This window comes from Sorex fumeus, unplaced genomic scaffold (assembly GCF_029834395.1).
Source record: "Sorex fumeus unplaced genomic scaffold, SorFum_2.1 ptg000293c, whole genome shotgun sequence".
Lineage (NCBI taxonomy): Eukaryota > Metazoa > Chordata > Mammalia > Eulipotyphla > Soricidae > Sorex > Sorex fumeus.
In genome coordinates, this window is record NW_026606350.1 from 237,765 (window position 1) to 252,047 (window position 14,283).

The following is a 14,283-nucleotide window of genomic DNA, read 5'->3' on the forward strand; positions in this document are numbered from 1 at the left end:
GATTACTCCACAGCTAGGAAGCCGGCCTCACATGCTGGGGGAAAAGGCAGCTCAGATAGAGAAGGGTGCTAGGAGGGCCCAATTGGGAGGGGAGATGCAGGGTGAATGTAGAGTATAGACTGAACATAATGGCCACGTAATAGCTCTACTGCAAACCACAACACCCAAAAGAAGAGAGAGAGAGCCAACAGGGAATGCCCTGCCACAGAGGCGGGGTGGGGTGGAAGGGACGGGGCGGGGTGGTGGGAGGGATGCTGGGACCATTGGTGGTGGAAAATGGGCACTGGTGGAGGGATGGGTACTCGATCATTGTATGACTGAAATGCAAGCATGAAAGTTTGCAAGTCTGTAATTGTACCTCATGGTGATTCACTAATAAAAAATTTTAAAAAAAGCAAAAATAAAAGTCCTTCAAAAAATAATATATAAATTTCACGCAATTCCACTTTTAAAGTGCACACATTTTTTCCCCTGGAGCAGAGTAAATTGTTTCCAACATTCTTGTGGAAAAATGAACATAAGAATAACTAGGAATGGGGCTGGAATGATAGCACAGCAGGTAGGGAGTTTGCCTTGCACGTGGCTGACGCGGGTCTGATTCCCAGCATTCTACATGGTGCCCCGAGCACAGCCAGGAGTAATTCCTGAATGCAAAGCCAGGAGTAACCCCTGTGCATTGCCGGGTGTGACCCAAAAAGGGAAAAAAAATAAGAACTAGAAAAACTCTGAATAGCTCATAAGATTAGCTACTTGGTATGTGTCATGAATAAATAAACCAATAAAAAGGAAGAAAAACACCAAGAAAGTCAAGCGTATATGAATTAGTATACAAATATGGTACGGTTAATGTTTCAATTTACAAAAATTAGCCATTTGAAAAGACAAACTGAATCCATGTCCCACAAATATTCATAAAAATAACTATAAATGGATCAGGGATTTCAATTTATGGCACTAAAATCTTACACATGAGAAAAAAAAGAGCAGTGGGTGAGTAGAAACACCTATAATTGATTACAAATCCAGAAACATGAAATAATGATACACTTTGCCACATAAAATTATCAAACGGCGGCGGGGGAGGGGGAGTTGGTTCAGAGTCCACCAGAAATGATTTCAGAGTACTGAGCCAGGAATATCAAAGCACCACAGGCTGTGGCCAAAAAAACAAAAAAAAAGCAAAACCAGAAAACAAAAACCACATATGGTCGCTCGAGCCTACCAGGAATAAGAATCATGGAGTACAGAGCCAGGAGTAAACCCTGAGCACAGCTGGGAGTGCCCAACCTCAAAGGAAAAACATACAGAAATAAAATCAAAGAGAAGACTATAAAAGGTACCACGTGAAGAAAGTTTGAGGGTAATGAAACTGAGCTTCATTCTGATTCAGGCGATGATTACAAAATAATTGCACTAAAACTTACAGGGGCTAGGAAGATGGCTCAGCATTACAGCACATGTGAGACACTGTTATCAATACTCAACAAAAACTTTTAAAAAATGAACACCCTAAAAATGAGTTTTATCCTATAATAAATACCCAGAGGTGCTCGGGGGTTAATCCTAGCTCTATACTCAGGGGTCATTCTAGGCACTCAGGGGACCAATGCTGGACATTAACACAGGGTCAGCCCCATGCAAGTGGAAGCAAACATACACAAATGGGACTACATCAAACTAAGAAGCTTCTGCACTTCAAAAGAAACCGTGGCAAAAATACAAAAAGAGCCCACAGAATGTGAACGAATATTTACCTAATAAATACCCATCTGATACGGGATTAATATGCAGGATATACAAGACACAAGTAGAATTGTACAAGAAAAAAACCTCCAACCCCATGAAAAAAATGGGGGGAAGAAATGAACAGAAGTTTCCTCAAAAAAGAAATACAAATGGCCAAAAGGCACATGAAAAAATTCTCCACATTGCTAGCCATCAGGGAGATGCAAATCAAGACAACAATGAGATATCATCTCACACCACAGAGACTGGCACACATTCAAAAGAACAAAAGCAACCAGTGCTGGCATGGATGTGGGGGTAAAGGGACACTCTTTCACTGTTGGTGGGAATGCCCACTAGTCCAGTCTTTCTGGAAAACAATATGGACAATTCTTCGAAAACTAGAAAGTGAGCTTCCATATGACCCCACAATAACACTTCTGGGACTATATCCCAAGGATGCAAAAAAGCACAGTAGTAATGACATCTGTACCTCTATGTTCATTGCAGCACTGTTCACAATAGCCAAAATCTGGGCCAAGTGCCCAAGTGCCCTAGAAACTTTGGGGCATCTATACAATGGAATACTATGCAGCTCTCAGGAGAGATGAAGTCATAAACTTTGCTTATAAATGGATAAACATGGAAAGTATCATGCTAAGTGAAATGAGTCAGAAAGAAAGGGACAGACGCAGAAGGACTCCACTCATTTGTGGAGTATAAAATAAATAAAAGGTAAAAGGTAAAGGCCCTCCCGTTGATCATCGATTTGCTCGAGCGGGCCCAGTAACGTCTTCATTGGAGACTTTGTTGTTACTATGTTTGGCATATCGAATCCATCACGGGGAGCTTGCCAGGCTCTCTGAGATGGGCTGAGGAATCGAACTCGGGTCGGCCATGTTGGCTGCGTGCAAGGCAAGCGCCCTACTGCTGTGCTATCACTCCAGCCCTTGTGGAGTATAAAACAACATAACACGAGGCTGACACCTAAAGATAGTAGATACACAGGACAGATAGATTACTCCATAGCTGGAAGCCTGCCTCATGAGCAAAGGTGAGAAGGCAGCTGGAATATAGAAGGGATCGCTAAGAAAAAGGTGGCTGGAGGAATCGGTTGGGATGGGAGATGTGTGCAGAAAGTGGATAAAGGATCAAACATGGTAACCTCTCAGGGTCTGTATTGCAAACCATAATGCCCAAAAGTAGAGAGAGAATATGGGGAATCATGTCTGCCATGGAGGCAGGGGGAGGGTGGGAAAAGGGGGGAGTATACCGGGAATATTGGTAGTGGGGAATGTGCACTGGTGGAGGGATGGGTGTTTGATCATTGTGTGACTGTAACCCAAACATAAAAGCTTATAACTTTCTCACGGCGATTCAATAAAATTTACAAAAGCAGGCTGTGATGGGGGGAGACGGGGGGTGTGAGGGATACTGGGATCAGTGGTGGTGGAGAATGGCCACTGGTGGAGAGATGGGTATACAATCATTGTATAAATGAATCCAAAGCAAAAAAATTTGTAAATCCACAATTGTACCTCATGGTGTTTCACTACTAAAAATCTAAAAAAAAAATTTAAATGTAAAAAAAAAATAATAGCAATCCCATAAATAAAAGAAAAATTATATTACCCCCCCCAAAAAAAAATAAAAACCAGGGTTACCCACATGCAAGACAAGCACCTTTATCCTGGTACTTTCTCTCTGGCAAAATAAAAAAGACTAAAATTTTTATAATTTACATGACAGATTTGCTCGAGCGGGCCCAGTAACGTCTCCATTGGAGACTTTGTTGTTACTGTGTCTGGCATATCGAATACTCTCGGTAGCTTGCCAGGCTCTCCGAGAGGGGCACATGACAGATCAAGGACCACAAAGCAATTTTTCTCCTACAATAAAGAGATTATCAGCAAGTTGGGGAGATGGCTCAAAGGGCTGGTACAACTGCATTGCATGCTGGAGATCCAGATTTGATCACCAGCACCACATGGTCCCCTGAGCACCAGTGAGAACGACCCTGAGCAATGGACTGGGAGTAGCCCCTAAGAACCACTGGGTATGGGCCAGAGACAAAAAAGGGTTTTATGAGACAGAGGGTGAAACGGAAGAAAACCAAAAGGTTCATCATAGTTCTGTATCAGTGTTGATTTCCTGATGGCCTTAGTTTTTGGAAACACAAACTGAAAGATCTTGGTACTGACCTGGAGGGCAGCACAAAGGCACTTGCCTTGTGACTGGGGTTCAATCCCCAGCATCCCATGTGCTACCCCAAGCACCACCACGAGTAATTCCTGAGTGCACAGCCAGGAGTAATCCCTGATCATCGCCAGGCATGGTCCAAACCCACAAATCATGTCTTGCAATGGACTCTCTGATAACTTAGTAAAATCAGAAACTGTGAAACAGGTAAAAATAGCAATAACAAGTGCAGATGTCACTCTGACTATACGTTTTTTGCCTCTCTGGGATATATTCCCAGGATGGTATTGCTGGGAAAAATGGGAGCTCTATTTCTAATTTTTGGAGAATCGTCCATACTGTTTTCCAAAAGGGTTGGACCAGTCGGCATTCCCACCAGCGGTGAAGGAGGGTCCCTTTCTCGCCACATCCACACCAGCATCGGTCGCTTTTGTTCTTTTGGATGTGGGCCAGTCTCTGTGGTGTGAAATGATATCTCCTTATTTTGATCTGCATGTCCCTGATGATTAGTGATGTAGAGCATTTTCTCATGTGCCTTTTAGCCATTCGGATTTCTTCTGTGCGAAAGTTTCTGTTCATTTCCTCGCCCAATTTTTGATGGGGTTGGGTGTTTTCTTCTTGTGGAGTTCCGCCAGTACGTTGTATATCCTTGATATCAACCCCTTGTCGGATGTGTATTTGGAAAATATCCTTTCCCATTCTGTAGACTGTCTTTGTACTTTGGTCAGTATTTCTTTGGAGGTGCAGAAGCTTCTTGGTTTAAGATAGTCCCATTTGTCTATCTCTGTTTTCACTTGCTCGGCCAGTGGCGTGACATCTTTGAAGATACCATTAGCTTCAATATCATGGAGGGTTTTGCCAACTTTGTCTTCAATGAACTTTATGGATTTCGGTCTGATGTTGCGGTCATAAATCCATTTTGATCATACTTTTGTGCATGGCGTTAGGCAGAGATCTGAGCCCACTTTTTTGCATGTAGCCATCCACTTTTGCCAGCACAATTTATTAAAGAGGGTTTCCCTGCTCCATTTCACTTTTTTGCCCCCTTACAGAAGATTAGATGAGCATATGCTTGGGAGGAGATGTCAGTATATTCAAATCGGTTCAATTCGTCTGCAGCTCTGCCTTTGTTCCAGTACCATGCTGTTTTAACTATTACTGCTTTGTAGTAGAGCTTCAAGTTGGGGAGGTTGATTCCACCCATTATCTTTGTCCCTAGAATTGCTTTAGCTCTTTGTGGGGGCTTATTGTTCCATATAAGTTTCAGGAGTGTTTGCTCCATTTCTTTCAAGAATATCATGGGTATCCTTATAGGGATCAGCACTCTTTCGAATAGCCACAATCTGGATAAAACCTGAGTGCCCGAGAACAGATGACTGGTTGAAGAATCTTTGGTATATTTACACAATGGAGTACTATGTAGCTGTTAGAAAAGATGAAGTCATGACATTCACATACAAGTGGTAATACAAGTGGAACTATCATGTTAAGCGAAATGAGTGAGAAAAAGCGGGATAGACACAGAAAGTTTGCATTCATCCAGGGAACATAAAGCAACAAAATCGGAGACTAACACCCAGGAGTGGCCGAGATTAGTACCAGGAGTTTTGCTCCATGACTTGGAGGCCAGCCACACGCGCTAGGGGAAAAGGAAGCTCAGATAGAGAAGAGAGCACCAAATAAAGGGTGTTGGGAGGATCCTCCCAGGGTGGGAGAAGCATGCTGAAAGTAGACTATAGACCAAACATGATTGCCACTCAATGCATCTCTTGCAATCTATAGGACCCAAAAGGAGAGAGAGAGAACAAAAGGGAATGCCCTACCACAGAGGCATGTATTAAAGGGTGCGATGGGGGGATGGGGAGTTGGAGGGATGCTGGGACCCGTGGTGGTGGAGGATGGGTGCTGGTGGAGGGATGGGTACTTGATCACTGTATAACTAAAACCCAAGCACAAAAATTTGTAAGTCAGTAACTGTACCTCATGGTGTTTCTCTAATAAAAAATAGTAGTAGCAATTAGGTACAATGCTAATATTCAGGGACTTGGCTAAGGGAATACTGTGGCATTCCTTGCATTTTATAGTTTTTCTGTATTACGTCTGAAATAAACATATAAAATATATTAACATGAAATATAAGTAGTATTTCAAAATAAAAAGCAAAGAAACAGTAGAGGAATCGGTTAAAAAGGCCTCTTTAGACCTCAAATTGAAAACTTTTCAACATGAAAGAATAAAGGCACAGTACTATCACACATCAAATTGGGGTGGGGGAAGGACACCCAGGAGAGTTCTGTGGCAACTTCTGGCTCTGTGTTCAAGAAATCATATAAAGTGCTCAAAAATGAACCACTACTGTAGCCAAAAATGGTATGCAAGGCAAGGACCTTAATCTATGTATTCTCTCCATCCTAGTATATCACATTTTTAAAAATCAATTAATACATGTCACTGTCATTGTCCTCTCATTGTTCATCAATTTTCTCCAGCGGGCCCAGTAACGTGTCCATATTGAGACTTTGTTGTTTCTGTGTTTGGCATATTGAATACGTCATGAGTAGCTTGCCAGGCTTTGCCGTACAGGTGAGATACTCTCGGTAGCTTGCCGGGCTCTCCGAGAGAAGCAGAGGAATCAAACTCGGGTCGGCCATGTTGGCCGCATGCAAGGAAAATGCCCTACCCGCTGTGCTATCGCTCCAGCCCATTAATACATGATAAAATGATATAACAAAACTATATCCATATTCTATCAAGGAGGCTTGTAAAATCACTAATGAGGAACACAACACTAGAAAAAAATAGGCAAAGTACATAGCATACTAAAAAGAATAATGATCTGTTGATCTATGAAAAAGATGTTTAATGTCTCTGCTGATGAACCAAGCTCCTGAAAGCATGCAGCCACATTTCCGGCCGCATGACCTCTCGGTGTCTAGTTCTCGCTCTCAGAGAGCCCAGCAGGTTACCAACAGTATCCCAACAGCATGGCAGAGTCTGGCAAGCTCCCCATGGCGTATTCGATATGCCAAAACCCAGTAACAATGATGGCTCTCATTCCTCTGACCCTGAGAAAGTCTCCAATGTGGAACTTGTGAAAATCTCAGCTGAGGACGAAAGGAGACCTTACTGGTGCCTGCTCAAAGAAATCGATGAACAATGGGATGACTGTGCTACAATGATACAGTGATGATGAATTTAAAAGCAAACGAAAAGATAAAGCAAGTGCTCGCTTTGGCAGCACATATATTAAAATTGGAAAAATACAGAGATGATTAGCATGGCCAGTGCACAAGGATGACATGCAAATTTGTGAAGCATTCCATATTTAAAAAAATTTTTAAAAATAAAAGAGAAAGCAAGGAAATACAAAAACTGAAAACATGGGATCTACGCTGCAACCACGGAAACTTGTCATGCTCCTGCCAAGTTTTCAGGTGGAGGATGATGTGGGGGTTGAGGTGGGAGGGAATAACGGAACACTGGTGGTAGGGCTGATGATGAAATAAATGTCTAAAACTCAACTTTCAATGACTCTGGAAACCACAATTCTTTAATAAGATAAATTTCAGAAAGAAAGTCAATGGCAAATAATTTTAAAATAACAAATCACTGTTGATTAGAATTCAGAAAAAGGGGGCATACTATTGAGCGGAAAGCCGGAAAACCTTTATAGAGAGCAATCTGAAAATAATATAAAAACATCTTAAAGTAACATTTAATAGTTAGCAAAGAGGGACTGGAGAGACAGTACAGCAGGCAGGGTGCTTGACTTGCACAAAACCAAACCATATTAGATAACCACATATGGTCCCTAGAGCTCCTCAGAAATGATACTTAAACAGAGACTAGTATGGCCTCACAACGAAAAAAAAATTAAAAATCAGTAAAGAGAAAACTAGCCACATTAATCCAATAATTTCACAAAGAAGAGCAGCATGCTAAAATATATATTATGGTTTAACTTATAGTAGTAAACTACTGGAAACACTGCTCACAAATAAAAGACAATTAAGAATTTAAAAAAAAAACTATGCAGTGCATTTGCCAATGGTTGTTTGTTGTCCTTAGGTTTGTCTCCAGAAAACACACTTTTCCAAAATTCCAAAGACAGTTCCATAACCCTACAAAATCTCTCATATTACCCCCATAGAGTAAACCACTCTGCTCGAACCCAATCCTAGACAAATGATCTAAATCAAAAATGGTTTTCAAAGTCATTATTAACAATGCCAAAAGGTCTTTATGAAGAGCACTGTGGAGCGAAAACTAGAATACACATACTAGCTGACCATCACTCAATAGAAACAAGACAAAATCATCTAGATTAATAGGTCTTCAAACACAAGTCCATGGACCAGTATGCAGGCCAGTGATATTGAAGGATGCAGCCCTAGATGAGAGACTAGACAGGAACAGATACCATGAAGAAATGGAAATCATGTGCTGTACCTACTGTGAACCTCCCCAACACCCAGAAGCTAGGAGGAAGACACCTCAACCCCTGCCAGAACTCTCAGCTTGAGTGGGATGGCCAAAACCTATACCTATGGCTCACTTCTCATAAAAAGCATTGCCAAGTTTCTTTCCCACGGCCTTCTAACCTCTGTTGTACGCATCCCCTGACCAGAAACTACTGTCCCCTAAGCTCTCCAGCCACAGGAGATCTGGTCGGCTCACTAACCTCACACTTATCTGAAAACAAAGAAAGCAAACTACAACCAAAACCATTAGTTCTTTTCCCCTACATCCTGTATACTTTGCCTAAATGGATAGTGTCACACAGGTGTGGGCAGAGAAGGGCTGTTATCCCTAGTCTGTAGGGGGTCAAAAAGAAACCTTGTAGGGGAACTGTAGCTATCTAAAAGTCCTTTCATCTGCTCTACTATAGATCCAAGTTTAAAAAGTCTCAATGAAAGATCAAGGAAATATCCATAGAGAAAATACAGGGGGTACAGCCCTTACTTGCATGCAGCTGACAGGAGTTCAATCCCCAGCACCACACACCATGGGCGGTTCTGGGGCTGGAGTGATAGCACAGCTGGTAGGGTGCCTGCCTTGCATGTGGCCGATTCCTGATTCAATTCCCAGCAGGCCATTTGTCCCCTGAGCAATGCCAGAAGTAAATCCTGAGCCACGAGTAACCCTTGCACATTGCCAGGTGTGACCCAAAAAGAAAAATGAAGAGTGATTCCTAAGCACAGTCAGGAGTAACTGCTTGAAGGACTCTGCAACGAAAAATAAAAAAAAAGAAGAAGAACAAAAGCAATAGAAACAGAGCCGAAGCCTAGAGACAAATTGTTGGATTTTCCAGACTGGGAGAGCTCTAGATCTACGTCCTGGGTAGAACTAAAGCAAAATCTTGAATTGAGCTCTCCCTATGCAGAAATGCCAGCCAGCTTACAATTTGTATGGAAACAAATTTCATCATGGAAGAAAATGACACAGATAATCTAGAAAGGAGAAAATTAAAGCGAACTTACTGGGCAAAAACACAGATAAACAGCACCTTCAGTCAGTTCATAAGGAAGTCCACCTAGAAGAGAAAAATCACATTTCAGTTCAAACATTTACCAAGCATGTACTATCTACAAGGCCCTAGGCCTAGCCTTGAGGTTATCAAAAAAGAGGATCTGAACTCACAATCTAATAGAATACATTACACCAGTAGTAGCACTGTCCTCCTGTTGTTCTTCGATTGCTTGAGCGGGCCCAGTAACGTCTCCATCGTGAGACTTGTTGTCACTGTGTTTGGCATATCGAATACGTCACGGGTAGCTTTCCAAGCTTTGCCTTGCGGGCAAGATACTCTCAGTAGCTTGCCAGGCTTTCCGAGAGGGGCGGAGGAATCAAAACCGGCTTGGCCGGGCCGGCTGCACACAAGGCACAGGCCCTACTGCTGTGCTACTGCTCCAGCCCACACCAGTAGTATAGAATAGTTTTTAAGTTTGAACATGGAAAGGTCAAGAAAACCACCAATGGACCCAAATAAATTTTCCTCAAAACCCCCAATTTGTTTTTGTTTTGAAAATGTTTTGTTTCAATGATCTTGCCACATTCAACTATGCTCAAAGATCACTCCTAGAGATATCCAGGGGACCCTATGTGGTAAGTGGTGAGCAACTAAGGAAAGCCAATTTCAAGGCCTTACCTACGTACTATTGGTGTCCCTCAAAACAAAAAAATTGTAGACAAAGGAGTTAAGTTTCCAACAACACAAATGTATCTTAAAATACATTATCAGCAGTTAAAGAGATAGTATAGCAGATGCTCATCTTACATGTACCAACCCAACTTTGACCCCAGCACCCAATATCATTCCCCCATGCCCAGAAATGATCTCTGTATGTAGAGGCAGTAGTAAACCAATAGCACAGCAGGTGTGGCCCCCTAACCGAAATATGTGTATGGATATATGATTATATATACATATATGTGTGTATACATATAAATACATATGCATGTATGTATCTGTGTATATGTGTATGTATATACATACACACACACATATATATATATAAATATATATATAAAGTTGACCAGAGTCATACTACAGCAGGTAGAGAGCTTGTCTTATATGCAGCTGGCCTAGGTTCAATCCTGTGCACCAGATATGGTCCCCAAGCCCCAACAGAAGGAAGCCCTGAGCTCAGAAACAGCAGTAATCCTGAGCAATACTGCCTGTGGCTCAAAAATAAAAAAAAATTTAAAGTCATACGCTCTTTATACACCATAGGTACCTTCAAAAAATGTTTTCAAAGGGGTCTTCCAAGCAGAGCCCAAGGACCATTCCCTGGATACTGGGTCAGACAACTCACTCTAAGGCCCCAAGGATGTGGTGATACACTGACACTACAGCTTGGGGAACCTCCAGTGCCACCTGGAAGTGCGCTGGGGCCACCAAGGCTGCATGGGTTGATGCTGTGAGCAGGATTTTAGTGCTGGGGGACACTAGACCTACTTTAATAATCTGCAACCCTGGGGCTGGAGCAATAGCATAGCGAATACGGCGTTTGCCTTGCACGCGGCCGATCCAGGTTCAATTCCCAGTATCCCTTATAGTCCCCTGAGCACTGCAAAGGGTAATTCCCGAGTGCAGAGCCAGGAATAACCACGTGCATCCCCGGGTGTGACCCAAAAAGCAAAAAAATAAAAAACAAAACAAAACAAAAACTGTGCCCCTAACCCACTATCTCCTTGCCCCCCCAAAAAATCAGTTTAAATATGCAAATATCAACCCTACCTCTCAAAGACTAAAGATTAAGAAGGAAACTTTTAGGCATTTCACAAAAGTAATGCCTTATTAAAATATAACCTACCTCAATGAATGGGTTTATTAGTATGACTCATGAGATTGTTCAAAGCAGCCAGGAATGTGCCCCAGGGAAACCAAGGAGAGGAAGGGGAAAGTGAAGAGGAGCAGGGGGAAGGAGAAGAGAGGAGTGTGGGGTAGAGGAGGAAAAAGGAAAGAGGGGGAAGAGGTAGAAGAGAGTAGGGCAAAGGGGGGAAGGGAAATGGGAAGAGGAAGGTAAGGAAAAAGAAAAGAGGGAGGGCATGGGGAAGTGGAAAGCGGGAGAGGTGGGAGGGGTAGAGGAAGGCAAAAAAAAGAGGAAGGAGGAGAGAGAAGGGGAGAGGGAAGAAGTGGGGGGAAGAGAGGCATGGGAAAGTCCAGGGGGACAGAGAGAAAACTGAGGAAGGGGAGGGAAAGAGGAGGAGGGGAGAAAAGGGGAAGAGGAGAGGGAAAGAGTATGAAGGGGAGAAGGGAAGAAGGAAACAAGGAGAGGATTATAAGAGGAGGAGAAGGGTGAAAGGACAGGGACTGGAGCGATAGCACAGTGGGTAGGGCGTTTGCCGTGCACGTGACCAAGCCGGTTTCGATTCCCAGCATCCTATATGGCCCCAGGAGTAATTCCCGAGTGAGTAAGCTAGGAGTAACCCCTGTGCAAGGCCGGGTGTGACCCAAAAAGTAAAAAATTAAAAATGAAGAATACAGGAAACTGTACAGCATTAAATAATAGAGGAGGACAGGGGATGAGGAGAGCAGGGAGAATGGGAATAAGAGGGGGAGAGCACAGGGAGGGTGAAGGAGAGGGCAACGGGAGGGGGGCAGGCCAGGGGCGTGGCCACTACATAGGCTGCGTGGCCTCCCAGAAGTGGGTGTGTCCTTCTCCTGGCCACAGTTATATTTCCCAATCTGAGCACTCAGGACTTTCATCCCATACTTTGTCTCCTAATACCGACCAAAAATTTCTGACCACCTCTACTACAATATAACAACATCCCACTGGCCTACTCTACTTCTAACAAAAGGCCAGTATGAAATAAGCTATACAATCTCAATCCTAAAAAGCACCTCCTCCAAAGCTTCACTCAATGTCAGGGCTGGAGCGACAGCACAGCGGTAGGGCGTTTGCCTTGTACACAGCCAACATGGCCGACACAAGTTCGATTCCTCCGCCCCTCTCGGAGAGCCCGGCAAGCTACCGATAGAAAGTCGGACTCTAGACTGGGAGAAGGGTGGCTACCATCAACCAATCTTAACCAAAATCCTTTCCCACGATAAGACGGAACAGTGCCTGTGATTTCAGCATTCTACCTCTAGCAACCAAAGCAACATGAAGAAACAACGCAAATCTCCACTACAAGGAGAATACGAAGAAAAGAATCGCGAATCCTCAACCGAGATTGTCCACAATTATGCATGCTCTCTTTGAATAAGAGTTCCGGGACAAAATGCAGAGGGTCTTCAAGGATCTACTCAAAGAGTCAATGGAAGAGATGTCCAGAATACTAAAAGGAGAAATGAAAGAAACAATAGAACAGATAGTCGAGAAAATACAGGAAGAAATGAGAGCAGAAATAAAATAGCTACACAAAGAAGCGTCACAAATAAAGGATTCAGTAGGTGAAACTAAAAAGCAAGTAAATACCCTTAGCAATAGGATAAGTGCAGCTGAAGAGAGGATCAGCGCGCTTGAAGATCAGCAACAGAAATCTCATAGGGAACAACAAGCAATTTCCAGGAAATTGAAAACACAGAAACTCTCCCAAACAGTTTCTATGAAGCCCATATCTCTCTAATACCAAAAGGAAGCAAAGACACCACAAAAAAGGAAACTACAGGCCAATATCCCTGATGAACACGGATGCAAAGATTCTCAACAAAATACTAGCAAATAGATTTCAACAACTCATCAAAAAGATCATACACCATGAGCAAGTGGGATCATCCCGTGGATGCAAGGATGGTTTAACATTCGGGAATCAATCTACATAATCCATCATATAAAAAAAGAAAAGATAAAAAGCATATGATCATATCAATAGATGCAGAGAAAGCATTTGACAAGATCTAGGACCCGTTTATGATGAAAACTCACGCCAAATTGGGGAGAGAGGGGTCTTTCCTCAATATAGTTAAAGCCATCAACCACAAGCATACAGCAAGCATCATCCTCAATGGGGAATAACTGAGAGCCTTTCCCCTAAGATCAGGGATGAGACAAGGATGTACACTGTCTCCACTACTGTTCAACATAGTACTGGAATTACTAGCATTAGCGATTCGGCAAGGAAAAGAGATTAAGGGCATCTAAATAGGAAAGGAAGAAATCAAGCTCTCAGTATTCGCAGATGATATGATACTATACTTAGAGAACCCTAAAACCACTACCAAGAAACTCCTAGAGGGGCTGGAGCAATAGCACAACGGGTAGGGAGTTTGCCTTGCACGCTGCCAACCCAGGTTCAATGTCCCCGCATCCGACATGGTACCCTGAGCACTGACAGGGGTAATTCCTGAGGGCAGAGCCAGGACTAACCCCTGTGCATTGCTGGGTGTGACACAAAAATAAAAAAAAAAGAAACTCCTAAAAATGATTGACTTGTATCATAAAGCGGCAGGCTACAAAATCAATACCCAAAAGTCCATGGCTTTCCTATACGCAAATAGTGAGAGAGAAGAAAATGACATGAAGAAAACAATCCCGTTCACAATTGTATGCCACAAAATCAACTACCTAGGAATTAGTTTAACTAAGGAAGTACTTCTACAAAGAAGTGATCGTTGATGTCAAGAGAGGGGAGCAGCAGGGTGATACCATTTCACCGAAACTCTTCAATGCCACCCTCGAGAACATCATGCGACGACTGGAATGGGAAGGAATGGGAGTGAAGATAGATGGTCGGCAATTACACCACCTCCGCTTTGCTGATGGCATTGTTCTAATAACACCAAACATCAGCCAAGCGACACAAATGCTGGCCGACTTTGACCGTGAGTGTGGAAAGGTAGGACTACAGCTGAATCTTACGAAGACAATGTTTATGAGAAACAGCCTCGTTCCTGACTCCCCATTCACT

The 14,283-nt window shown here is 43.0% G+C and overlaps 1 non-coding gene and 1 pseudogene across 1 annotated transcript; one reads left to right on the plus strand and one right to left on the minus strand.

The window, feature by feature from the left end:
* The window catches only part of LOC130018851 (RNA-binding motif protein, X-linked 2-like), a 61,467-nt pseudogene that overhangs the window by 6,736 nt on the left and 40,448 nt on the right, over nt 1-14,283 (minus strand).
* Nucleotides 7,147-7,253, plus strand: LOC130018853 (U6 spliceosomal RNA). The gene has a single exon (XR_008791655.1). It is a non-coding gene; the product is annotated as a U6 spliceosomal RNA (small nuclear RNA).